The following is a 27,766-nucleotide window of genomic DNA, read 5'->3' as shown; positions in this document are numbered from 1 at the left end:
AGATCAGATTTTGATCAGAGTACTTTCAGAATATCTGACTTCTGAGTAAAAACAGGGAGCATCACCAAATTTGGATTTTGGCAGAATGGTTTCAGGCTGCCTGACCTCAGACTGAGATCATATGCCGTCATTATTTTTGACCAAATCCAACCAACTTGATCAGAAGAAACCTGACTGCTCGGGTAGCAGATGACGAGTCGCCGACAGTGGGCCGACCCTCCGCCGACTGTTGGTCAACGTTGGCCGACCCTCGGCCGACTGTCGGCGATGCTTCGATTCGAACCAGGATGTAGTAAGATCGATTTCTGATCTTAACTTCAGGAAGTTTAGGCTCAAACTTAGACCTTCAGACGTTAAAACGCGAGACGAACTTACATTCAACTACTTTTTCGTCAATTTTTGTCGGAGAAATGACTTTTACGGTCCCATTTTCGCCTAAAAATTATCATTTATCCCACCTTTTCCCCGCGAAATCTTATTTTCATTAAAGAATTTCTTTCTGTACAATTATTTCCCGAATAATTATGCGTAATTTTGAGTGATTTCCACTGAAATTATTCTGAAGTTACACTGTCACATTCCAATTTCCTAACGAATAACGCACTTGATGAGGAAGAATGAAAGATTTCTTCAATTTCCTGACGCACATGCACGACTCATTACATTTTTTTCCGTTCCTTCCTGCCGAGGAACCTAGAAACCTAATGCTCATATCCGCGGACATGTGCTCCGATCAAAAATCTCTGAATACAACCTACTGACATCATAAGCAGCTGAGAAAGGATCGCAGTGGTCTTTGATCAGTCATCAGAAGCGACAGTTGCTTTCTTTCGATTCTATAGCATTCAATTTCGATAAATCGAGGTATTAAGGCTCTATGAGAAACCAACGAACTAGCAACCGATCTCGATCTCCGCATTGTACATATGTACATGACAACCGAGAAGGTATCGCATGAACATCTTCTATTGTTCCCGAAAATCTATTGTCCTCTGAGCTGCGGAGAAAAGCCCTTCAATGAGAGAAAAATATAATTTCCCCAATTCTATTTGTTGTAAACAAACAAATGCCAAATTATCATTGGAAAATCGGCTTTAAAGTCTTGTCAGGAGAATATTTCATTATATTTTTTGATCAGTGCTGAAAATTCCAAAATGAATCGATTTTTTTGTTGCGAATCCGCGTGATATTTTGTCATTAATTCGATCAGAACGAACGCAAAGTACATAATTAACTAATAATTATCGCTGGAACGTGTCTTCTATTCTATCGCTTCCGTGAGTCATGACGAGCACTTCCTGTTCGCCTATTTTCGTAAACCGTCCGAAAGAAGTAAAATTTCCAAAATTATAATTGGGATTGCAAATTGCAAAAGATTGAGACGACAAACGAATTTTATTTTCGCGTGAAAAATTCCCCAGAAAAATCTCCTGGGGGAAAATTTTTCTTTTGGGAACGTTCCGAATAAAAATTTACTGTTAAGAAACTGGGTTCAAGTGCTTAATGAGGTAATAAATGAATACTTAATGATTAAATCGGGGATAATTGCTAAGGGAGGAAATTTATTCCGGGAATTTTCCGTTCGAGGAATTTTGTTTTGGAAAAATTCAGTAGTGAAGTGGTGAAATGAGATGTCACTTGTGACCATTGACCAGTTTTTTATAAATAACCCCGAATCTGAAGAAGATACCAAAATTTTCGTCAGGACCTTTTTTGTGCAGCGAATCGAGTTCTTCAAAAATGGTAATTACAAAAATTTTTCCATCTCCCCTAGATTCCAAGATATTCCTAAAAAACTGCACGGGGTGATAAGTCAACTGATCTCTCTTTTCCCCATCGTCACTGAACCCCAATCGTACGGAAATAATTTCCAGGAAAATTTGACCCGGTAAATTTTCCCAGCCAAACCGATCTCACCGAACCATTTCGAGAATATGCCGCGAACTTTTTCCCCCGACTGTACGACGTATCCTGTTCATGACAGCATCTCGATGATGAGGAGACGCGTTGGAGGACAGGAATTACTGATAACATTAATGGAATGGTAACCCATGTCATAAACTTACGATTTGAAAATCGATCGATTGATCCTTCGATGGTCAGCGATTATCTTCGGTTCCGTTGATTATTCAATAATTGAGTTTGTGTAATTCGGTCAAGGTATCGATATACTCCGAATACAAACTATTAACGTTCGCCAAGCGATTAAATCGATTCGATTCAAGTTGAACTTGGACTATTACTTGGAAAACAAACAGTTGTGGTTTCGATCTTCGAGTGTTGGTTCTGTTAGGGTGTCGTGCATGGAGACAATTAGGATACCTGTAAGAGATACCTGGAATGATGCGCGCTAGGTGAGTGCATCGTAAATCCTTGAACATTATCTTTAACTTGGACCTTGTTGATGATGAGGATGTTTTCACAGCCATATTTGGCGGATGTGCGCTCACTGTATTCAGTTCCAGGTGATGTAGGTGATAATTGGATTGAGCTTTTACGTGAACTTACGACATACGTTGATATTTTGCCGCTGGGGCGGAGGGACATGAAGTAAGTCATCTTCAATGTTGGAATCTGCAACAGTATTTTATTTACCGCCTGTTATGTCCGGTAAATTTACATAATTATTGTGAAAAAATATTTGTCATTATTAAGGTACCGACAATAACACTCGCTTTTATGAACAATTAACGCTGCAGAGGTGAAAATCAATCTTGTTATGGAATAAAAATATCATAGAAAAACTGAGTTATGATATTATTATTGTTATGTGATCGTAATTTGTAATGTGGGGAAGAAGAATGCACTTGAGTTGCACCTGATGGCGCACCACTAATTTTGAGTCAACTTAACTCACTCGGTGGTTTTGTATCAAATGAAGACTTTAAATTCACATCAGTAGATCAAGTTGAATTACCTGGGGATACTAAATGTAAGAGCAGTCAAACTTTTCTCTTTGAATGATTAAGAGGCTACTTTAAAGGATTGTTTATCACCCCACCTTCTCATCCTTTCAAATCCATTATTAGAATTTAATGCTGACTTGAATGAAGGCCTCATCTTTTTGAAATGCGAGCTGTTGTTCTTCTTGTATAAATCGGTTTCCACTTTTTCGATTAAATTAGGAGTAGCTTTTAATTGCTTATTGGAATTTAATTCTAATTTAGGTAGAGATAGATTTATGTGAAGATTTTCATTCCTTCGTAATTAAAACGAAGCTCCCAAGAAAGTAAATGATTCTGGAAAAAATTCTTCTTTAATATAGGGAAAAGACGAATGTCTTCATATTAATTAGAATTGAATTCCCATAATCAATTAAAAGGTACTTTTACATTTAATGAAACAGTGAAACCTAATACATATAATAAAAACATCATCTCTCATTGCGAAAAGAAGAGTACATGACCCATCATGTAATAATCACCATCATTATGTGATGATCATGGGACCATTTTGAACGAATTAGAATTTCTCATCGATAAACCATCGATTTTGCAAATTTCTATTTGTCTATTTATTTCATGTAATATGTCAATATTTTATAACTAACAACGATGATATCATAATTTCGTTCTTTAATATATTCCAATCAATTTTGGTGTATCCGGTAATTATCTTGCGAATGATTCAATCAGACTAACGACTAATTGAGTTCCCTAAATGTAAATAAGAAAATCGCGTGCATCAAACATTTGTTTTAGGCTTCAGGAAAGTCACGAGTTCTTAACTAAGTAATTAGCATGGAGTATTTCCTCCAATTTGAACATAATTACTGGATCTTCATGACGATACAACAGCTTCCACCGGGTACGTTGTCGACGACAGGTGCAAGACTTCCTGCAGTATCGGCGGAGATCTGTAACAAAGGGATTTCCTGCTTTATCGATTGTTGTGAAGCGTTACTGATTGTAGATATGTAGCAGTCAAAGTAGTTCTACTCTTTGAGTAGTGAAGTTAACAATTATCGAAAGTTACACAAAATTTTTAGAGAACTCGATGACAGTTGGAGTTTTCATTTTTTGGGAAACGATTATTCCACGAGATCTTCGTAGAATTTAAAAACAAAAGTGCAGTGCGATTACCGGTATAACAGGAATTTTGGATTCACAAAACCGCACGTGCACTGTAATTATATAAATGATTGAAAATTTCAAAATTAAAGCGTTCGGAATTCAAATTACCCGCCTTAAACAGCTGTGAAGCGATACGAAATCAGCGTAACAGTCTTTCGAGATATCAATAGTATCGATGTTTGTCTTTCTTACTACAGAATAGCGTAAGAAGCCCTCGAAAGGTTCAGCCGGATATGACGTGCATAAACATCAATTATTTTCATAAATCGATTAGAAAAATATCAATTCTCGAATATCGAAATGTGATAATTCGAGAATATCGCATCTTCTCTTTTAGTATAATCGATAGATGAGGAGGCGTGCATCGCGCGCCAAACAGCACTCTAAAGATTGGACCGGATATGACGTTCATAAATATCGATCATTTTCATAAGTCGATTCCCAAAATAATCGATTCTTGAATCTCGAAATGCGATAATACCGCATCTTCTTTTTTAGTATACTGGATCGACTACCATAAGAAGATACACATAGCGTCCCAACAAGACTCGAAAGGTTCAAAGAGATATGACATTCATACACATCGATTATTTTCATAAATCGATTAGAAAACTATCGATTCTCGAATTTCGATATTCAATAATTGAACAACACCGCGTCGTTTAACAATATATAGAGTATATGACGTTCATAAATATCGATCATTTTCATGAATCGATTCTCGAATCTCGAAAATCGATAATTCAATGATATCGCGAATTAAATTAAATTCGATAACATCGCATCATTTCTATTTTGTGTAATGGATTTTTCTCCCTCTCATCCTCGTTAACAATAACATTTACACCATAGTTGTAAAAGGTGTATCCGAATGTTTTTCGTTTTTAGATGTTAAATAAAATTCAAAAACGAAAATCATTCTGAGACCCCCTTGATATAGCATTTTGTATGTGACGTAGTGCTCTCATTTATTTCAATGCAACCCATCAAATGCATAACGAGGGAATACGTCAACAGAAATAGACTCCCTCCCAAATCTGGCTGCCGCAATAAAAGTTATGATAGAAAAGTGATAATGAATTCAAATGCGCAGAAAGGAATGAGAACGCACTGATTGTGATGAGGCAAATCTGGGAATAGGGTCAGTAGATTTGAATAATAAATCCTGAAACCCGTTTTAAATCCTCGTTAAAATATTCAGTTAATTTCTCTGTTCGTTTATAGCATCGGAGGCTTCAGAGGATTATTGTCATTAAATAATACTCGCCGTCAGAGATTTTCAACGCCGGTGCTTTCGAGCTTAACAATTAATTATTAACACTAAAAAAAATGCTCCACTTTTGCTCGCGTATATTCCTCTCTAGTCTATATAATTCTGGGAATTAAAGCTCGTCCGAAATCACCAGAGGGTGACCGCAAATAAATGAAAAAATCGCTTGCTTGCTCTTCCTCTTTCAACGCTTTTTGCGATTCCTTTAATGCTACTTTGATGCATCAAAGAGATTCTACTCAACAGGGTTCCTTGACAAAAATTCTAGCTATGCAAAGAAATTACACCAACTATGGTACAGGATAATACCGGCTTGTTGGATCCAGAGGTTTTCGACATGTTGTAGACCCTTTCATGTTTTCTACCTGCAATTTTTCATTTCAGGATCAGCCAACGACCGCGGCGTTGACGCCGGTGTTGCCTTTGTTCCTTCACTAATCGATTATCGATTGTCAAATGATCGATCAGGCCTATAATATAATCAATTATCTCCATTTAATGCGCCATGATCGACTAGCACCACCGGAGCTGCGGCGTTTTCCTTTGTTTCTTCACTAATCGATTATCGATTGTCAAATTATCGATTATGACTATGAAATTATCGATTATCTCCATTTAATCCGCCACGTTCGATTAGAACCACCGCAGCTGCGGTGTTTTCCTTTGTTTCTTTACTAATCGATTATCGATCGTCGAATGATCGATTATGATAATTTATTATGGTAAATTACGTGGCTATTCCGTAATTTACCAGTCAAGCCAATATGCGGTAAAAATTACGGAACAGTTACGCATTATTTACAGAACGTTCCAAATATTTCTGGAACCTTTTGGACATTCACCTGAAAGTTCACTGAAAAAGTCTGTAATTCTTCCGTAATTTTTACCGAATATTAGTTTGACTGGTAAATTACGGAACAGCCACGTCATTTTCCAAGAATTTTTTCTCTCCGCGTACAAATAACCCACGAAATTAACTGACCACTTGAGAAGAATTTTAAAATTGTTCTCTTGTTATTATTCAAAAGCACTGGATTCACAATTTCACAACTGCCTGGAATAAAACCATCTATCAACAATATCAACATAAAATTTGAAGCTATTCAACTACTCCTCTCCACGCTTTTCGGCTCATTAACTCTATTCAATAATTGTGTCACCTTAATCAGCTTTTTTCACGAGCTTCATCTCTTTCAAAATCCCTCCCCATTGTACGTCCGCTAATACTTCGAATAATGGTATACTCGAGCGTTAGGTCATGTAGCGATATAAAATACTATAGACAACAATGTCTATAGTAAACTTCCATTTCAACGGGTGTGAGTGGAAAGCTTCACATTTGTCGAAAACAAAGTTCATGCCCGAGTGGTCTATAAGATTTTTTATCACTCCGTGTGGAAGTCGAGTTTAAAGTCACGTACACTCCGCAGCATCCAATAAACTCAACGGTTTGCTGAGCTCAGCTATAAGTTCAAACACAGGAAGAAATATAAAGTCCTGGGGTAATCGACTGCAAAGCAAAATTCTTATGGTTGGTAGCTGTGATAAAAATATTCCTTGTTGATTACTGTTTTGGGTACGACATGCCCTGAATACCTTTCCATGGAATGATAGGAATCGTTTGGTGGAGAATATAGGATCGATTTAATGATCTCGTGATACGAATCACGTGAGGAATATTTTTGACATTGGAATCCAACCGAGCGACTCATTGTTTTTAGATTTTACTAATTGGAAGCCAGGTTAATGAAAAAAAAAATAGACGATATAAGTAAGAGCAGTTTTATTTTATGATTATGTGTTCCCACTTCGAGAGCAGTCGTCGAACTGACAAACGATCTTGAAATCTCAAAAACCAAAGCATCGTCATCATGGTTTCTTCCTTTCCATGAACAAAGATTTCTCTATATTATTTATATTGGAATATGGGTGTAAATGATCAAATTATTTGAGACACAGTGAAATACTCGTTAGAATATTCTTTATTAGCATGAGGAAGGCACGTCTTAACTAGAGGACCGTTATCCAGAGACTGAAAACTATATCAAAGGGAAAACGCTCTCAGGGAAAAGAAAAACAATTTCATGACTTAAATGAACACAGTCCGTTGTTGAAATTTCAGCATATGTTTAGGATTAAACCGTCTCGAAAGCGGAGTACAACCGATCGTAAATTAGTCCCTTAGTAGAGCTGTCGCCCAGAGAAATAGAAAGAGGTGTCGAGTGATTTTTGTAGGACAATGAAAGAGCTGTACTCAAATATTCCAACAATTTAATAAACATAAAGTGGAGTTACGTCGTAAGACCACACAGACGGCCTCTCCAGGAAACACTGACCTCATAGTGTTATTATAAACTCATGTAGATCTGTAATGTGATCGTATTGTGTTTGAAACCATGCCTAATTTCTCAGAAGCCCAACGGCCGATTAACTCGGTCACCTACGACAAGTTTCGGACATCTTCGGATCATCGGTCAGGCCCTACTTCAATGGGCACACGGAATTTTCACGCCAGTAGTCTTTAAACGTGACTTTTCCTAAAAATTGCATATGACTAAATCGGAATAAAGATTGTGACATTTGATTAAATAGTGAAAGTTATTAATTTCGTACAATCATTTAGTGTTTTTTGGAAATGCGGGATTGTGATGTACAAAACAGTAAGAAAATGGCTGTCATATCAATGCATCGAGTTAAATTGCAGATCTTATCATATCACATCATATCAGAGAACGGATAGAAACTTCGTGGAGGTTTCGTAGTGCCTCTAATCTTGGATATGATTTTCACTTTGAGGGAGCGGATATCTAAGACAGTTTTGGATTTCGATAAGAGGTTCAGGAAAATTTAATTTCTGGCAAAATGTGGATTATTCCCGGGGGCTATCTCAAATTTATTGAACATTGAGGTTATCTGTGAAATTACATACAACGGAATTTATGAGGTAAACCAGCAGCAGCAGTTCTCCAGAGGACGATTTCAACCACATTCTTCCCTGATTTAGAGGTAAAAAATTGTCGAGGGAAATGGTCTCATGGGTTATCAGACTCAGAATTGACCACTTAGTCTGGCTCAATTACTGGAATCAATGGGTATAATGACATCACGAAGCTGGGAATGTGATTATGAAGAGGAAATCATAGATCATAGATCATGCTCCATGACAACGCGCCCTGTACAATAACTCTAGACAAGTCGTGAACCAAAAACTTAATGACTAGTGTTTGGTCTTCGACCAAAGAGGGGGGGCTCCGTTCGTACTTGTTCAACTGTACAAATGATCAGCTGTACACAGAATTTTCAAACGGTGAGAGCACTACTGTGCAGGGATTCAACTGTCGAGAGAAAAAACTAGGCCTAGCCACATCTGTACAGGCGGCGCAGAGTGGGTTAAACAGCGTCGACAAGGTAGAGATTGATAGTTTTTTCTCTCGAAAAATGTCATCGAAAACCCCTAGAAACCAATGACCATCGTACCCTAATAATTAACACAGCGGAATTTTGGAATTGGAATTTAAATAAACGTAGCTATACCCTATAGTCAAAAAACATACGAGAATTCAATTTATCGTGGAAAACAGGCATTTTTATATCATAACTAAAATTCAAAAAGACGTAATAAACGCTAAAAAATTCTGGACATTTTTGTTTAACTTTTTATTGAAAAAAAATCAAAATTTATCGTTTTTTTTTAAACAATATTTCTTGATAGAATTTCTTACTAAAGTCTAATAGCACTTTCTACGTAAACGACAGTAACGATCACTCCATGTGGAAACTCCTTTTTTATTAAACTACAAAAATAGATAAGAAATGTGACAATCGATATAACTGCGAACTGAATTCAAATTCGTGGCATTGAATTTTATTACGCAATTTTCACCCGAGTTGTCGACAACGTAGTGCGAGGATTTTTTTTTCTAGAATCTGATGGTGCGCCAATGGCCCTCATTATCTCGGAAGGGTGAGCCACACTTTGCAATTGCGGTGATGAGGGAAAAAAACTTTGTCCATAAAGTTGAGTCACGCGATGCGAAGGGAAGAGAGGGAATGAAAAAAAAGTGATGGACGTGTCAATACTAAAATTGGCAGTAATGGGTGGCATCGATGTGTTAATGTCTGATATCCAAATATTAATGTTTAAGCATCGCATACACATGACTAATCTGTAACATTAACAAAAAAACCTTCAGTTTGCTCATTAGTCTGGCCAAACGCCGTTGATCCCAACATGTGTTGTCCCCAGACAAATCTTTTCAAAAATTAAACCCAGATCGATTCTAGAAAAAAATTAATTTTTTTCTAAATTTTATTTTCCACATTTACACCCTCTCGAGTGTTTAACATTTTTTCCAGCTGTACCACATCGGTTTGGTGGTGAGGGAAACCATGGAAAGCCCCGAGGGTACGCTCGGCCGATCGTACAGGTTCCTAGTGTACCCTTCTGACTACAAAAAAATTATATTCCGTGATTTATTATCTTCTCACAATAGATTACGTTTTTTTAATCCTGATATGTTGTTAAAGAAATCACTAAACGAGAGATTATCCTTTTAAGAATTATTCAACTCATGTAAAAAACGATTTCGTGAATTTCTCATTCCTTAAGCCTTCAGGTCTTCAAAACTATCTACGATAAAATAGCCGGAAAAATCACCCCACCGTATCATCTAGTTTCATAATTTCTACGTTTACATTGCCAACTTTTATCATGAATGAATATTCGAAAAGTAAAGTTGAATTTTCCGTTGACATGACTTCACAGGACAACGAAATGCTTTCGAAGCTTGAGGCGCAGACGGATAATGTGTAATGCCTGTGAAATAAGTCGCTGAAACTTTAGTTGATGCCCTGAACTTTACTTCGGAAGGTCCATCTATTTTTGATGGTCGATATGACAGGATAAGATCATGTCGTAGAAGCCAAAGTGAGCAGAAAAATATTAAGAATTTTTCCAATCGCCAGATCCAAACATCTTCCAAAATGAAACCAAACTGTCTAAATTATCGAGACTCGTTGTCATAGATTCGTTGTCATTCAATGACTTATTGTGATCGATTTTTCATTCGATCCCTCAAAGACAAAAGGACTAAACCATTACCGATGAAAGAAACGAAATCATTTAATGGACTGTCAAAGTAGATAAATAAATGTAGCAACACAATCAATTACTTTAACTTGAATTCTTTATTATTGGCACGAGAAAGGCACGACTGACCTAGAGGACCTGGACCGTTGCCCAGAGACTGAATTCTTACTATTTGCAAAACCTTTACGAAGGAAAAGAACACGAGAACGTTAATGACTCCAGAGGACAGACTTTCCTTTGAATACCACATGTGGTAAGGATTGCAACGCTCCCAAGTTCAGAGCACAATAGATCATAAATTAGTCCTTTTCTGATGACTCTTTCAAACACGTCATAAACATTGTCGAGTGATTTTTGAAGATAAACAGAAGAGCTGTGTTCTAATTTTCCAATAGTCACACCCAGAAGACTCAGTTCGAAAGCTCGTTCGAAAGCTCCTACATCTGTTGATCTTCTAAGCGATTGTTGATACCATTAACACTAGAGTCACTTTGTGAGTTTAGCATATTGGTTAATTTGACAACTTCTGGGGTCGTCTCACCAAGAGTTGCCATTAATGAATATGCACAAAGCGAAATTGAATTGGCCCTTGATATGTGACGTTACCGGATAACGGAATGGCTTGGAAGCTTTCGATCTAGACTACAACGTACACTTTCTGGGGATGAAGTCGTTGTGCCTTTGTTGTATACGATGGCAGATATCGAGGGAAAAGGTATCGCAGAAGACGAACTAGACGGAGAAACGTGAATAACCTCTTAAATTGGTGAACACAAACATGTCCCTATTAGTGTAACTAGACATCCCGCAGGGGGTGTAATGGTGGGTAAAACCGCCCTTGCACACGGGGTGTGACGACCCCGCGGACCCTGAGTCGAACTGGGAACCTCCTGACACGCTCGAACGCATTTGAAATACGATTGTACTTTGTGGGCACCTCACTGGGGACCAAAAACTCAAGATGGTTCAACCACTACTAGCTGGACCCCATTTAAGGTTGTCCAGAAGGTTCAAATATGATCATGCCAAGTGCGCGGTCTGTGTTCCTGGTAGCGCATTGGTGGCCAAACCATTTAAAATGATACTCCTCTCAAAAAGCTCAAATTCCGCAGATATCCTTTGTGTGTGTTTCATTATATAGAGCATTGGGACTCCATAATATGACCAAAAATAAAAATGGAAACTAAACCATGGTAATCGGTACCTCGCTGAGTTCCAAATTCCATCAGATGTTCTTTTGATTGTAACGGCATATTTTGTGAATTTAGAAGATGGACCATTGAAGGGCAGTAATGCTTGAGGTTCTACATATCTGGGCGTATGCCAGGGACTACCTCCCCGAGGTTCCCCGTGGGTGCAATGTCAGTACTTTGAAAAAAGTGATGGCATTGTAGCGAAAGTCCTCCGTAAAATGGAGAGTGAATTACGAGAACGATTTTAAGGTTATCGTTCTTCGAATTCAGTCTCCAGGAACACCTCGGAACTCGACCTTCGGCACCTCCTTAGCAGGGAATGTTTTGAAGCTAATTCTCATTCATACTTTTACGATTCCGGTTGGCCCTCGCACATTCCAGGTGGGGGTTCAGATGACTCCCCAGAGGATACAAGAGCTTCTGCCACCTGGGGCTATTGAAGATTCCGATTATTTTCGTAATTCATTCCCGCTCTGGTTCATATATCAGACAGTCCATAATGAAGTGTCTTCCGCCCGTTCAGTTCATGGACACCAAACACTCCTCCCAGACGAAGAATGAAACTCAACGTAACCGTCTGATGATCTAGACCGTCGATTCTCCAAATTAAATCGTTCCAATAGACTGTTGGAAATAAACATCGGCACTACTATCGACAGCAGGAACGGAAAGACTTAGTTTGGTCGATCCTCTGGATAATCATTAGTAGCATTAGCACTTGGATTGTGAGATTAGCACAGTATCTCGTTATACAATTTGTAGGTTCACTTGGCTGAGTTTTACTGTGAATGAATATGCACAAAGCAAAATGGAATTCGCTGTTGATATGTAACTTCGTAGGGTAACTGGACGGGTTCGAAGCTTTAGACGTAGACTACGATGTACAGTGTAGGGATGCGATGAACTTTGTGGATAGACTGATTGGCAAAGTATAGATCGTATACTTTGCCCTACGCTACTTATGCTAAAACTACAATATAGACTTATAGTCCTAGGCTATCTTAATAAAATACAGAGAACATCTGTCTATAATATTTGACAGATTATCATTCTTAAACTGGGGATTTCTCCCTAATTACTCCCAATACTACACAAATATGAAATGAAAACACAATATGGGAAACCGAGTAGGCAACGAAACACGAAAAATGTCTCAAATTGTTGGATACAAAAGTCTCCAAAGAAACCGGCGAAAGTCTCCAAATTTAAGACATCTTTTTTTGTAGTGTCATAATCAGTTTTGTCATATGTTAGATCAAGCCTTCATGTATAATGAACAAGTAGTTGTAGATTACAACAACAAATTAATTGGTGAAATGGGTTTTGGGAAATATAATCAAAGGTCGCACTATTGTCGAAAGCTTATACTTCTGTTGATTCACCGGATGATTGTTGATAGCAATAACACAAACTTGCTTTCTGAGATTAGCAGATTGCTTAGTTGCAGAACTTCTACGTTCACTTCGCCAAGTTTTACCGTGACTGAATATGGGCAAAGCGAAATTGAATTTACCGTTGATATGTGACTTCACAGGGCAACTGAATGGTTTGTAAGCTTCGGAGGAAGACTGACAATGTACATTTTCTGTGATAGAAGTTTCTGTAACTTCACCCCATGTTTCAAACTTTACCGGGTTTTGTCTGCATTCGATGCGAGGTATAAAGGGAAAACATAATGTAGAAGACGAAGTGCGCGGGAAAACACTAGGGTATCTCAAATTCGGAGGTACAAACGTATCCACAAAAGAGACGAAAGTGCATAAGCTGCCGCTGTGAGCAGTTCTAATGGTAAGCTTAACTGTTACTTTGATCAATCCGGATTATTGATTCCTCACAGATGTGACTAGTGCAAAAATATATTGTTACGAACATCAGATTCACGTGGAAGTAAATTATTTTGAAAGGTTGAAGACATTGCGCTTTAGATGAATTACGAACTTTTTTGGTTTCAATTATCTGTAGTATCGGGAATAATTATGGGAAAATCCCCAGTTGAAGAATGATAATCTGTCAAATATTATAGACCGATGTTCTTCGTATTTTATTAAGAGAGTCTAGGGCTATAAGTTTATACATATACATGTATAGTAGTTTTAGCGTAGGTGCGATTTGTGGGGAAACCCCGCAAATAGACATGGATTGGTACAGAGATGCAAGCTTGTACTATAGAAGCACTTAGAGGGTCATATTTTGTGGGTTTATGAGGCCCATAGATGTGACAGGCGGAGATCGTTGCAGCCAGCGCGGTCCAGGGATGCTAGAACCACGTGACGCGATTAGGGCCCAGCCCAGGGTTGAGAAGAGGGACAGGGTCAGAGTTGATAGTGAGCAACGTTAGACGTGTGTTGAAAACATAGACGTGGATTTAGACGTTTTTGTGTTGTGTTTAAGAGTGTGCTCAAGAGTGCTTGAAGATGGTGAATTGTATTAAGTGTGTTAAAATAGCGAATATAGTGTTAAAATCATTTATGCCTTTTTCCTAGAAATAAACTGTGTTTATCTTTTTAAAGTAACCCTACATATATGTAATAAAATATTTAGGGGATATGTCGGCCAAAGAAAGTTCCTCGCAAAGACATAAAAGTTTAACAGATATATATTTTTACTTATATCACTATACACTATTAAACGCTTCTAAATACTACGTTCAAGTTATTATTATAAACACACGACGTGACTCTACGTTAAATAATACGCTATTTTTACAAAACATTTAGGACCTAGCAGCGTTACGTGATCCAAGCGGCTCTAGACCTCACTGACAACGTATCAGGATACTTTGTTGTCATTACAATAAATAAACTACTGTCTATCGAGTTACCAACGTAATAGTCAGAATCGGCCGTCGAAATCCCTCCAAAATAGCGTACTATTATCGATAAGTTCATACTTTTATTGATCCCTTTGAGAATAGTTGATACTATTAACAGACTCGCTTTGTGAGTTCAATATATTGTTCACTTTTCCAATGTTTATGTTCACTCCGGCAAACTTTACATGAATGAATATGCACACAACAAAGTTGAATTCGCCGTTGATAAGTAACTTCGTCGGACAATTGAACGATTTGCATAGAAGCTTCAACTGCATAATTATAACAAAAATTTTCTGTGAAAAAATTCACTGCAACTTTCCTTTATGTCTACAACTCTGTTTGCGAGGTGTCGTCTGCTTTTCATGGCAGATGGCGAAAGAAATAATGATGTAATCGAAGCCGAAGTGACGGCAGAAATGATAAAGTATTCTCAGTCTTCTTCAGACAAACATGAAATAATTTATGATCAACTCTCCCATAAAACTCTCTGATTGTTTATTTAATGGAATTTTCTGTTACTCTTTTCTTCGTATTTTCCCTTTTATAAGGGAGGTTTGAAACACTGTTTACATGGGTTTCCTCATTATTTTTATGAAATTATTCTAGTTATCGTTGAGATCAACTGACATGGGAGTTCCCCAACTTTATGAACGAATAAATTTTCGTTCTATCAACATTCTTCGTTCGTTGCTTCCCTTTCAGTGAATTAATAGCGTTGAATAATTAATTAGAACGGGAAATTGGTGGGTGATGAGGATGTAATTATGATGAATAGAAAATATTTCGATCGAGTAGATTTGAGAGATGAAGAAAGTTGGAGGAGTCGATGAGAATATGATTACAAAATTTAAATTGTTTGCGACGGTGTGTAGAGGTAGAACTGTGGAAAATTGCCAACATTGGAAAATCGTAATAGCTCACCATTCGGAGAATGGCTCAGCCCAGGCAAATGTTACGAACTTTTTTCTAAAAACCATCAGATAAACAAGATTTGCGGGGATAATTTGGCAACGTTATGGTGAATCAAAGTTTCATGAAGATTATGTATGCGAGACAGTCACGACATTCCGGCGTTAAGATGCAAATAGTAGTAAACTGAAGGTGGAAGCTAACGCGTTATCATTAAATCACAACTACCCCCCGTTGGGGTGATATCATTGGTCTTCGGTAAGAACCATCAATATATTGCGCCTCGGATGGAGAGGAAGATTATGTATTAAATTCCCGATAAAATTATACGGAAATATTCAGTCAACGAATTTTAGAGGAGAAGGTTATAACTTCATTATATATTTATTCAGGCTCCATCCTCTTCTGCTGGGAGAGAAAGAAAATTATGGGAATCAGATACCCTTTTGATGGAATTTAAATAATATTATGTATTAGTTTAAATATTATAGAATATTGTAGTATGAGGCAAGTTGAATGCGGTCAATATATTGTCACACAAAAAGTTTTTGAGCCTTCATTTTAGAAAAGTTTATGTATGCATAACTAAAATGTTATCTGTTTATTCGTTACAGTGTTCAAGTTGAAAGACATAACAAAATAGGGATCAAAAACCATTTTTTTTTAAATCCAACCCTGGGACCCTGGGTACGAAGCGTAATTAATTAGCCCGATGATCATACTGATTGTCATGATTTCCATTGTAGATGTGATTACCGTGATTACTCATGATTTTCGCGATTACACTAATTTTCATGAATCATAAATAAGGGAAATCCCAAGAAAAATTGTTTGGGGAATTTTTTTGCTTTAGTCTTGGCAGGAATGATGCGCGGGAAATTTGAAAATGAAAATCTATGTGCGGACTCACAATGGCTTAACAAATGATAACTTACTCTAACTAAAACTATTATGACAGTGACCGTCACTACCCCCCTTAGCACCCCCCATTTACCCCTTGATTACCAATGTGATAATCACGTGACTCTAATGATTTTCATTCCCCATATGATTCCTGATTCCCATTGCCCATATGATTATCGTGATTACCAATGATTTTTACGATTACATTCGGTGATTACCAATGACTTGCCCTTTTTAACTGATTTTCATGAACCATAAACAAGGGGAATCCCAAGCAATATCGATTTGGGGAATTTTTTGTTTCACCCTTGGCAGGAGTGATGCGCGCGAAATTTGAAAACCGATATCGACGTACCGACACAGAATGCGTAAACAACCAATAAATTACACTGACTAAAAATTATAAATTATGAATAGCCCCTCGGAATATTGGGGAATGAATACATTATTATTTCCAAATAGTTATTGTTGGCTTCAATGAATATTGTATGACTCCTGAATAGGAACTCTCTGAATTCCCGGAGTTACACACGCTATTGTTGACAGATTTTGTCCGATTCTCCTTTAAATATTTATATATATAACACCCGTGCACGTCGCTATATCGAAAGTTGACTTTGAATTGAATGCTATTGTGACCTGAGATATATCTTAACAAAAACGTTAGTGCTTTCGCCGTGAAAGCTCTGCCGAATGTCTGATAAAACATGGTAATAACTCGATCCGAGTTCTGTAAATATTGATTTCATCCTCACGGTCATGAGAAATTTCCTTTCCTCGTAATATAAACAATGAAAATATTAATTAATGTGAAAATAAAAAGTAATTACGAGAAAAAAAATTCTTTCACCGAAACTGAACCGCAGATTAAAATCCGATTCAACTCCGGCTGAATGTTCCATCCCGAGTAATTTGAGCGATTCACGATTCTTTAATTCAAATAAAGTTTATTCAATTCAAAGAAACCATTTATCGAGTTTCCCGAGGCGAATTTTTTTACCTGCGATATCGGAGAGAGGAAGACTGAATTATTCTGTGGTTTTTCAAAATCATCCAGCGGTCGAATTAACGCGAAATATTCGACTTGGAAAACTTCGAGATCAGTTCTAACTCAACTAATTTAATCGTCGACTTTCACTCGCTCAATGGGAATAAAAGTCGCTGAATAATCGTCGCAGGGGGCAGAACAAAAACGAACAGAAAATATTATTCAACAACGTACGACCCCTTCAATTAACTAAAATGGCGATTATTCAATTCGCAATTGTCTTCGGGTCACGACCATAGACAATATTTATTGAAGCTGAATAAAGTTTACGTTTAACAGAATTTATTGCAAGAAAAACACAAGTCGTTTCCAATCAATAACCCATCGCCGTAGGGCCTTCACTCAAATAAAGTTGATTCAACTTTGTTAATCTCGTATTGCACACGAACAGAAAAGGTTCACTAAAAATGAAGTGGAATTTCCGTATTTCGCAAGCGAAACAAATGTAGTACCGGGAATTTTTACGTAGCTATTAGGTTTGGGGAAATAGATTCTTAGAACTTAATGGTTTTATTTTAGAGTAGGATTAAGAATCGTGGTATAAAGTTCTCTCAAGTGTAGATATAAAATTTTATTGTGGATGTAGTAATAGGTGCTACTTGTGGGGAAACCCCGCAAATGGACATGGATTGGTACAAGGATGCAAGCACGTACGATAGAAGTACCTAGTGGGTCATATTTTGGGGGTTTATGAGAGGCCCATATCTGTGAGTGGGGAAAATCGTTGCCAGTCAGTGAGGTCCAGGGACGCTAGGATCACGTGACGCCGTTAGGGCCGACCAGCCCACTGAAACTCACCTAAAAGCCTATAAGGATTTGCTGCCCCGTTATTGTCACCGATCCAGATGGCGCAGAATGCCATCTGCTGTATCCCCCACCTGCGATTTTCATCCCCACTCGTCGGTTTCCATGGTAAATTTGATGCCTTTGGTGCCTTTTTGGAAATGGAAACAAATTATTGTTTTCTCTTTATTTTTTCTGCCAATGCGCACAAAAACCTTGACGCGTATTCAAATCTTCAAACTCCCAAGCGGGACCGAGCAGGTTGCCATCAGCACCACCTAGGACGTGACAATATCTGGGCAGCTATCGAGCAGGAGTTTCAGTGGGCTGGGGCCGACTCCAGGAAGCGGACGGTACTCTAGACTTCCGAGAAGAGTCAGAGTTCAGACTAGAGGGTCAGAGTTTAGACGGAAGAGTTAGAGTGTAGACGAGGTGTGGAAAGAGTGCCCTAAGGGTTTTGGAGGAGTAAAGTATTATTTAAATTAGAGTCAAGTAGTGTAATTATAATAATAACTCAAACGTAGTGTATATTAGTAAAATATATTGATATTAATAAATGTATATCTGTGTAACGTTTGCATATCTGTAACCCATATATCCCAGACAAATTATGACATTTTTTTTGTTTGTCTGGTTCAACCTGTCTCCAGAATAAAAAAATGGTAGAGCTTTTGAATCAAAAAAAATCATAAGCAGGATTTACACATTGATTCAACCCCCGCCAGTTGATGAAAAAAAAAGTCTCGAAGAGCGAGGAACGAGTTGATCGAGTGGACAGTTAAGACCAAAAATAATTGGATTTGGGCAATACGAAAGAGGAAGAGCTGGGGATGGATGAGAGTCCACTATTGCAGCTCGGTATTTAGACGAGGGTCGACGTCTGTTCGACGTGACCGAGCAACACCAATAGTCGAACAGATAGTCCCTAGTTACCTCTGATCTCGTAAGGTAAAAAGGAAGCGAATTTTCACGTGAACTTCCTTCATCGATTACGTGGTCACCGAAAAAGTTAGCGAAGGCATTTTTAAGATTTAAGAATTAAACATTTTCTAATTCGTTACGTGTAGTTTTTTAAATACTTATTTTACATCACTAGGAGTTATGATAACTCAATGGAATTTCTCAGTGAAGTTTCAGGGGGTGTAAAGTTTATTGCCCTCTCTAAGTAGAGGTGAATCGGGGCCTGACTAGTAATTTAGTTTTCAGTCTTTTCTAAGATTTCGTAGAGTGTACAGTGTTCTCTTGAATAGTAGAGTCAGAATAATATATTAAAGTTTAGTGTTGAATTATTAACTGTGTGTTTTCCATCATTTTTGTTGCTCATATTCCAACATTTATGTATTAGGTATGAGTATCGAACGTTCCACACGTCGAGAAATATCCCGTAAAAAAATTACCGAACTCGCAGTTCGGTCACCGATTACTGAATCGACTGGAAAATTCAACGCGACAGTATCGTAATTTTTCACAGTCGATTCAACCAAAGATTGCGAAAATCCCAGGAAAAATTCCGTAAAATTTCCGACAATCGCTTTTCGCCCCCCAAATTACGAAAAAGATACGTCATTTTTCTCGAATACATCTCGCCGTGTAGCGACTCACGCTCTACATGATCTCGCTAGTTCCGTCACCAGCACCAGTTGGTCGCCATGGCTGAGGTGGTTAAATCCAACTTTTAGTAATTCGAATCGTTCTCCACGGCGGGGGTTCGAAACCCACTCGTTTCAATTTTTTTCACAAAAGATTGCACGACGCCAGTCGTCCCCGGCCCACATTCATGGGTCCAAGCCTAATTAGTAGTCACTTCGCTGCGGAGTTGGTACACTGCAACACAACCAGCGAACTCCTATGTCGTATTTTGTTCCTATAATCCCTACCTTTAATGATATTTGAGGGACTATAGAGAGAAATTGAGTCGGATTGCTATGATTGGTTGGTTTGGGAATTCACAATCCTATCGGAGAATTTCCTGTGACGTCACAAGATGTGGAATGCTATACGAAATTCTCGTCTTACATGAGGGTAACATTAGGTCAATCGTAATCGCATTTGAAAGAGAATTGAGTTATTGAAGTTGAGTTGTTTTTGTAAATGACAATTGTTTCTTTGTTGTTGTTGCGAAGATTGGTTTGTGGCTTTGTCTTTTGCTCTCGCAATGAATGTAACAATAAGTAATAATTTTCCTGTTTGAAAATTATGAAGAAAATTATGTTAAATGTGTGTGTTTGTTTTGGAATTGTTTGAATTGTATTTATTGGTAATGGAATTTGCATTTGATGAACTGACTTGTAGTCAAATACTTTACTCACCCAAACAATTATGAAAATTATATTGAATGTGTGTGTGTGTTTGTGATGAATGTGGTTGTTTCGAAATTGTTTGTATTGTATTTATTTGTGAAAAAATTTCCATGTGATGAACTGACCTGTAATCGAATCCCCAAACCCCTCCCAAAAATCATAAAAATTTCCCTCACAAAGTTAAGTTCATTGCCTCCAGAATTCCCGCCATCTTCCCCTATCTCCATCTATTCCGGATCTCTTGGAATACGCCGGTTATATTAATCCACTGATTCGACTATGCGACGGCAGTGAAATGCACGCTGGGATGTAAAATGCCAAAACTATTTCCCAAGTCTTAGAATAGGTAATTTATGATTCATCTTAATGGAACTTTCTGATGAGGTAAACGGGGCTACCTAGCCTGTAGTTTACAAAGTTCTCCATTAGACCAGGGGAAAGTGACTGGGTTAGCTGATGGCTCTTAAAGCCCATTTTCCCACTTCAATTTTCCTCAGAAGTTGACGATTGACGAGGACACATGAATGTCATCCGAAAGCGCTTGCGATAAAGTAACTGCTGTTTATAAAACCGAAGCGCAGTTTCACCCCACAATGTTTTACGACCATCTCCCTAGATCCTGAGATATTCATAAAATAATGGCCAACAGTCAGAGTGACCCATCTCCTCGTACCACTTCTCCTGTATCGACGTAGTAATGAAATAATAATGAAAATTCCTGTCGATATCTGAATGAGATCCTTCAAATGCACGAGGGCACCTCACGTATTTCCATTTGTATGAATGAGTTCATCAATTTCCGACGAAAGGAGACATTGAGATTGTCATTGAAAAAAATAGCATCTGAAATGGAAAAACTTTTGTCACTGACGTCTTTCACCCTCATCATCCTTCCGATCCTCTTCAGACGTTTAGAACTTTATTCAATTGATAGAAAGTGGAGAAGTCAGTAAAAAGGTCGTATCATTTCGTGTCTCAATGGAAAGGATGTCTTGTCTATCGACTGTCCTAATTGAAAACATCTCAAAGAAACTGACTTTCACGATGCGATGCAACGACTCGAGCAAAAATTAAATTCCTGAACTTATTTCAGGGAAAATTTCTGGAATATTCTCGAAAAAAAAAATCAGGCTATCGCCTTCTTTCCACTTCGATAACCACTCGATATACCCCCCCTCCGCCTCCTCCCCACGGGGGCATTGTTGTGACAGGACATATAAAACTGACGTTCTCTTATCAGTCCGCTGTTTACTGCTCAGAGCGTATTTGGAGATACTCCCGAATTGATGGACCAGAATTTACGAGGTACATGTCACGTAAGTCTCCTACTCAATGAAAATTGTATCCTCAGGGAGTGTATGGAAAATTCAGTAATCCTCTGATTCCATCCTCTTTATGGATTACCTCTACATGAATAGATGAGAACGAACGTGCAATACTCCATGAGGATAAAAAAAAAAACTGACGGATCGTCGGGAACAAAAGACCTGCCATAGCTTGATTTCATTTGTATCTCTACAGTTGGTTGCTGCCTGAAAAACGGCGCATTTGATTGAAATAGAAATAATTATCTGACAATTTTTTCATGGCGTCAATCATCCTTTATACAGTACTAAAGTTAAATCTGTAGTGATGTGGTAAAACGAGATGAGACAGTTGTGATTATTGACGAATTTTTGATGACTTCGTGGAAATGTGGAAATTGGAATGTTTCGGGACGATTGTCATAGGGACTTTTAGTCGCGTAATATTGTCACTAGCAGGCGGACAGTGGGGACATGTCACGCGAGTAAAATTCCCTATTCACATCGCATCAACTCCCACTAGCACTTTATGTGCCCCCTCCATGTCTGCCACTTCATGCGGCGCCTTCCCCTTCCCGTTTACCAATGAGAGGGGCCCCTTCCCCTCCCAGCCGGCCACTGACGGCGGGCCCTTTCCCCTTCTGCCCCTCCCCATCTGACACTGACTGAAAGCCCTTCCCCTTTTAGACTGCCACTGACAGCCCCCCTCCCCCCACTTTGTTCGTCTGCCACTGACAGGGGCAGAAGGGGAGGGGCCCCTCTCAGTGGCAGAGGGGGTAGTCCGATGTGTATAGGGATTTTCAGTCACGTGGTATGTCGCCTCTCCACTCCTCCCAGTGGCAACACTTCGCAGGGAAAAATCCCTAGGGAACTAGTAATGAACCACATTGTTCCCTAGTGATTTTCACTTTCTGATGTTTGAGGAAGGGCTAATGCCAATTTGCCGCGGAAAAAAATGAAGATTTGCACGGAAACATTAATTACTTAATTAATCCCTGGGTTCGAATCCCGATTTGAATCATTCATTTTTTTAGGAAAATTATGTCGAGCTTAATCCTATCTAACAATTTCCTGTGACGTCCCAAGATGTGCAACGCTACATAAATTTTCCTTCTTAAATTATTATTATCACTTAGTACTCATGAAAGGGATCACTGATCCTCGAGGACTCCGAAATCCCCTCGAAGATCGCTCAGTAAGCGAATTATTATTATTATTCTTTGATGATACGTTCATGAAATAACTGAACGATCCTGGCGGGCTCCAACTTCATCTTATTATAATTATAATACTATTATTATTAATGATGATATTATTCCTAATTGATATGTATCAAAATGATGTACCTCGACGATGGAAAAGTTGTTATCATAACATTTTTTTGTGGAGTGAATTGAATACTACATTAAATATCTAATACAACAAAAAACAATCCTCGCAAAATAATTTGAGACATCAAAATCGGAATTGATTCCAATAGATATGGTGGGGGGTAATCAATAGGGTAAATGATCGTGATTTTTTTTGGATCATTAATTGTGATATAAGCATTTAAATAGGAGATTTAAGACTAGCCTGGGCCAGACATGATTCTAGATAAGGTTCGAATTATTTTGGGTTTATAGGGGGTAGTGATAACGACACGGTGTTATCATTCAAGCTTCGGCTGAGCCTTGAGTCGATCTCGCTTGCGATAATGGTAGGACCGACTATCGTGCCAATTCAGTCAGTCTGTCTGGGTTATTTCAAACCGCTGATCTCTATTTTTCTCGTTTGTGTACAGCCGCACGAAAGAGGAGTACGAACTCCCGGAATTCCACTTCCGAGTGATGTAACCGAATAGTTTATCTCCAAAGAAAATTTTCAGGATGAAATTCCTTGGGAAAAAATTTCCCAAACGTGACCTGTCCAGACATTTTTCTTTTGATGGTTCACGGAGCGAAAAACGTAGTCACGTAATAATGTACAGAAGAATCATTTCCGTCATTAAACAAAAATTGATTGCGAATAGGAAATTTCATGATTTCCTCCGGAAAATTTACTGTACGATCACGCACTTTTTTCTAATTCGTGAAACTCATAAAGTTTTAAGTAAAAATTATATTAAAAACGTAGGAATTTCTACGAAATTGTTCGTAGAATTTGTACGACGAAAACAGTAATTTTTACGGTTCAAATTGCGTGACCTTGACGGCTGTGTTGACTGGTGGACAGTGTTGTCGTTGCGATCGATACAATAACAACAACAAACCACGCGCAGAGGTGACAAGACAATTTGGTTTTCAATCACGTGCTTGGAAAATTCCGTTTTATGTCACTGTTTCGGGTACGAAAAGTGACTCTGTTCCTCACTCTCACGATTTTAGCCAAAACTTTACGTTTCAATGACAGAATTCACTTTTGTTTACAACAGCTGACGTTTTAATCTTGCAAAGTATTACAATTTTTCAAAAGTGATCCACGTTACAATTAACTACTACTATATTCTAGAGAAGTATCTTCTAGAGTGGTCAGTATGGCAATAATTAACTAATTATATTTTACTAAAATGTGTTCACACTTCGAGACCAGTCGTCGAACTAACAAACGATCTCGAAATCCCAAAAACCAAACCATCGACATCATGGTTTATTTCTTTCCATGAACAAAGATTTGTTTATATTATTTAATAAACATTCATTGGAGTTTTCGTCGTAAGACCACACAGACGGCCTCTCCAAGAAAAAATAACCTCATAGTATAATAAATATAAACTTATATAGGTCTGTAATATGATCGTATTGTTTTTGCTCTTTTCAATAAGTATTTACAAACTGAAAGAAATGATTTCATTTGAGAAATTGTATTGAGAGGGAGCACGAGAGGTCCTTGGTGTGTGAAGGAGAAGGTCCAAGAGGTCGAAAGGTCGGGGAAAGGCGTGAGGGAGAAACCCCTCAGCAATAAAAGAGTAAAGTGTCAAGGAAGTGAGGTTTGAGGATTAGAGCGAAGTAGAAATAAAATTTTGTAAAATTTTTGAAAGTATAAAAAAAAATTCTTTTGGGAAAAATATCACGACTGACAGTTTGCGTCGGAACATTTTTCCTAAGAATCAGTATGTCTTCATAGTTAATTGCAATACCGTGGATTAATTGTATAAAATAGTTGAGGCGGTATCCAACGATCTCAATGTACTGATGATCTTGTACTTTAATTTTCGACAAAATTCCTGACTATTTGGTTGTAATCCTGCAAGTATTCAGCTGAAGGGGAGACAAAGGAAACACTCGGTGCTGTTAATCCTCGAATTGTCACGCTTCGGTACTGTCTCACTTACTCTACCGCGACGGTCTGCAGGTCGCACATGATGTAGTTGCGTCGCGCTCATTTTACGATATGTCAGAGGTTAATTGAATTCTATTCTGCGCGGGGAGAAGAGTACGACAAATATTACGGTGCTATTTCGGTAGACATTTTGCAATCTCCTTTTTCGATATTTCTTCCAGAAATATTGTAGAGTAATTGAAATACCTTCACCCAATTTTACAATTCGGTGTCTAAAATGTTATTTTCATCGATCAAGATTTTTACCCTAAAGAATAAAAATCATTTAGATGAAATAATTATTAATAAATCGTGGGATGAAAGTGTTTTGTTGGTGGAAAAATGTGGTTTGGAGACGCGTGTGACGCGGTCTTTTAACTTGTGTCATTGCCACCTCTTGAGAGGAGAGAAAATTTGCAAAAAAATTATGGTTTCGAGATTATTTACACAAAAATTCATATCGATACCGTAAATTTTGTTGTACATTCAGTAATTACTTAGATGTAACTTCGTAAAATTTATGAAAAATCACTATACAATTTAAAGATCTATAATTTTTTATCCTCAATTTAAATGAAAAATTAATAAAAATCCCTTAAAAATTTTTATCTACATCAACTTATTTTATTTTATTTCTCCATTGTTTACTGCACTGCACAGTAATTTTTGGTCAACTAATTACGATTGGTTAAGCCCCCTCCCCTCCCCCTTATTGGCCTATATTTGCCGCAAAACTCTTGTTCGTTCATGCAAACAAAAAACGGCGGGTGGGGGGTAGGTGTGGGTGCGTTTAAAAACACCTAAAAGGAAGGGGTTGATTTCACCCCTTTTTTCCTCGATATCTCGAAATATATTTAAAAGTAAAAAATTTGTCATTTTTTTTCTCGGAATTGCACCTAATTTACTGTATCCCGTAAACTCTTGATGCCCCCAGGATACCCGACATTAAAATTCTACTGTCAATACAACTTCTCCGTTAGTACCAGAAAATTGTCAATCGAATGTAGAACGTGTCGTTTTATTTTCCGAACTCAATCGAGAGAATTTAACTTACGTGTTTACATGACAGTGTAATGAATATCCGTGTTTGCGACTGAACATTTAGCACAGAAACTTTGCACTTCACATTAGCACTGAATTCGGTATAAATCCTCTCCAACCACTGAATAGGGGTTGTAGGGGTGATTCACACTTGTCTCACTTTTTCGAACTGTTGTATCTGTAGTTGTTCACTTTCACACAGATGGCAATTTTTTTTTGCTGTCAATGTTTGCAGAATGAGAGTGGGTTTGACACTTGACTGGTGGTATTTCCCCGGCGCTTTGATATAATAGCGCGTGGGGTAAAAATTGTTTAGAAAGGGGCGGAGAAAGAGGAAAATCTTATTATCTCTTGTGACGGTCTCTACGGGCGTATCAGCAGTTCATTTCTTCACATTTTCTGAGCACGTGGGCGTCTCATTACTCGGGATATTTCATGGAAAAATGTCAGATGCCGGGAGTATTACATTCGCGAAAAATAATTTTGATTAATTAAATATTTTAGGAGAGATAATTACTAAACTTTTGTCGAGGGGTATTTGTCATTCACTTCAGCACAAATTTTAAGGGTCAAGTCTCGTGATATTTAACACATATCAATTGACATTTTGAATTTAATTGGGTTTGGAATGTAGTTCTGTACAACAAAGAAATTTTTGTTGATTATTTTTTGATGAATTGAAATAGGAAATAAATTTTAATTATTAATTATTAATTAATTTTCGTAATTGGGGGAAACTTTGAGTTTTCCTTTTGTTCACTGATTCTCTTGGAATATTTAACACAAACGCGTTAACACTCAGAAATTTGAATATTTTTTGTTAGTCTTGAACTCGTTTTTTAAAAATTCCATTTAAATTCAGTTTTGAACTGAAACGAAAATAGAAGTTACTAAAAATTTACGAGTTTTTACCTTAACAAATCAAATCCCAGGTAGGAAAAAACGAATGGGCCAACCTTGGTACAAGCACGGCCGCCGAGCTGCCGTAGCTCGGCACCCGGGCTCCAGCCAAACTCGCGCCGAACTTGGCTAGACCCTGGGATGATAACACGGGGCCAGGCCTGGGACCGAACTTTGGCCAGACTTCGGTCGCCGTACTTTGGCCGCACTCTGGGCTTACCATTCGGCCCGAAATTGGCCCAGGCCTGTTGCCGAACTTTGGCCGCACTCTGGGCTTACCATTCGGCCCGAAATTGGCCCAGACCTATTGCCGAACTTTGGCCGCATTCTGGGCTGACCATTCGGCCCGAAATTGGCCCAGATTTACGACCAGAGCTGTGGCCAGGCTCCAACCGTTGCCTGTATTGGGTTCAGAATCACCAATAAATATATGAACGGTATATCTGATAAGCAGACATGTATTTATTACCTTCAACATTATACAGAAAACAGTTTTATTATGTGACAAAACTTATATTTAAATTTATTAAATCTATTGACAAAAAAACTCAGCCAATCAAAAACTTTTTTCCTCCTATCGACATAGTACATGTTTTCATCCGATTTTGGTTGAACAGTTAAAGATATGCAGTGTTTGTATCTCCAATTTTCATGAAAGATAATCACAACTATGAGATTTTTCCGCGAACAGAATATGAAAACTCAAAAAAATGATTGCAGGTATAAATTGTAGAAAAATCTTTTGTGGATTATTTTCATCCGCTTTTAAAATAAATAATCTACGTAGATCATTTGAATCCGAAATTTAATACGACATACCATATTAAGTCTTAATAAA

At 37.9% G+C, this 27,766-nt stretch overlaps 1 long non-coding RNA gene across 1 annotated transcript; it reads right to left on the bottom strand.

The window, feature by feature from the left end:
• Nucleotides 1-1,674: 1,674 nt before the first annotated feature.
• On the bottom strand, nt 1,675-26,949 carry LOC135168096 (uncharacterized). The gene is made up of 3 exons (XR_010299984.1): nt 26,042-26,949; nt 3,774-3,856; nt 1,675-2,574 (listed from the first exon to the last, which is right to left on the bottom strand). It is a non-coding gene; the product is annotated as an uncharacterized LOC135168096 (long non-coding RNA).
• Between the last annotated feature and the right edge of the window lie 817 nt (nt 26,950-27,766).

The sequence above is a fragment of the Diachasmimorpha longicaudata genome, chromosome 12 (genome assembly GCF_034640455.1).
Source record: "Diachasmimorpha longicaudata isolate KC_UGA_2023 chromosome 12, iyDiaLong2, whole genome shotgun sequence".
Lineage (NCBI taxonomy): Eukaryota > Metazoa > Arthropoda > Insecta > Hymenoptera > Braconidae > Diachasmimorpha > Diachasmimorpha longicaudata.
Note: the sequence above shows the minus strand (reverse complement) of the source record. Positions and strands in the feature narration are given on the sequence as shown.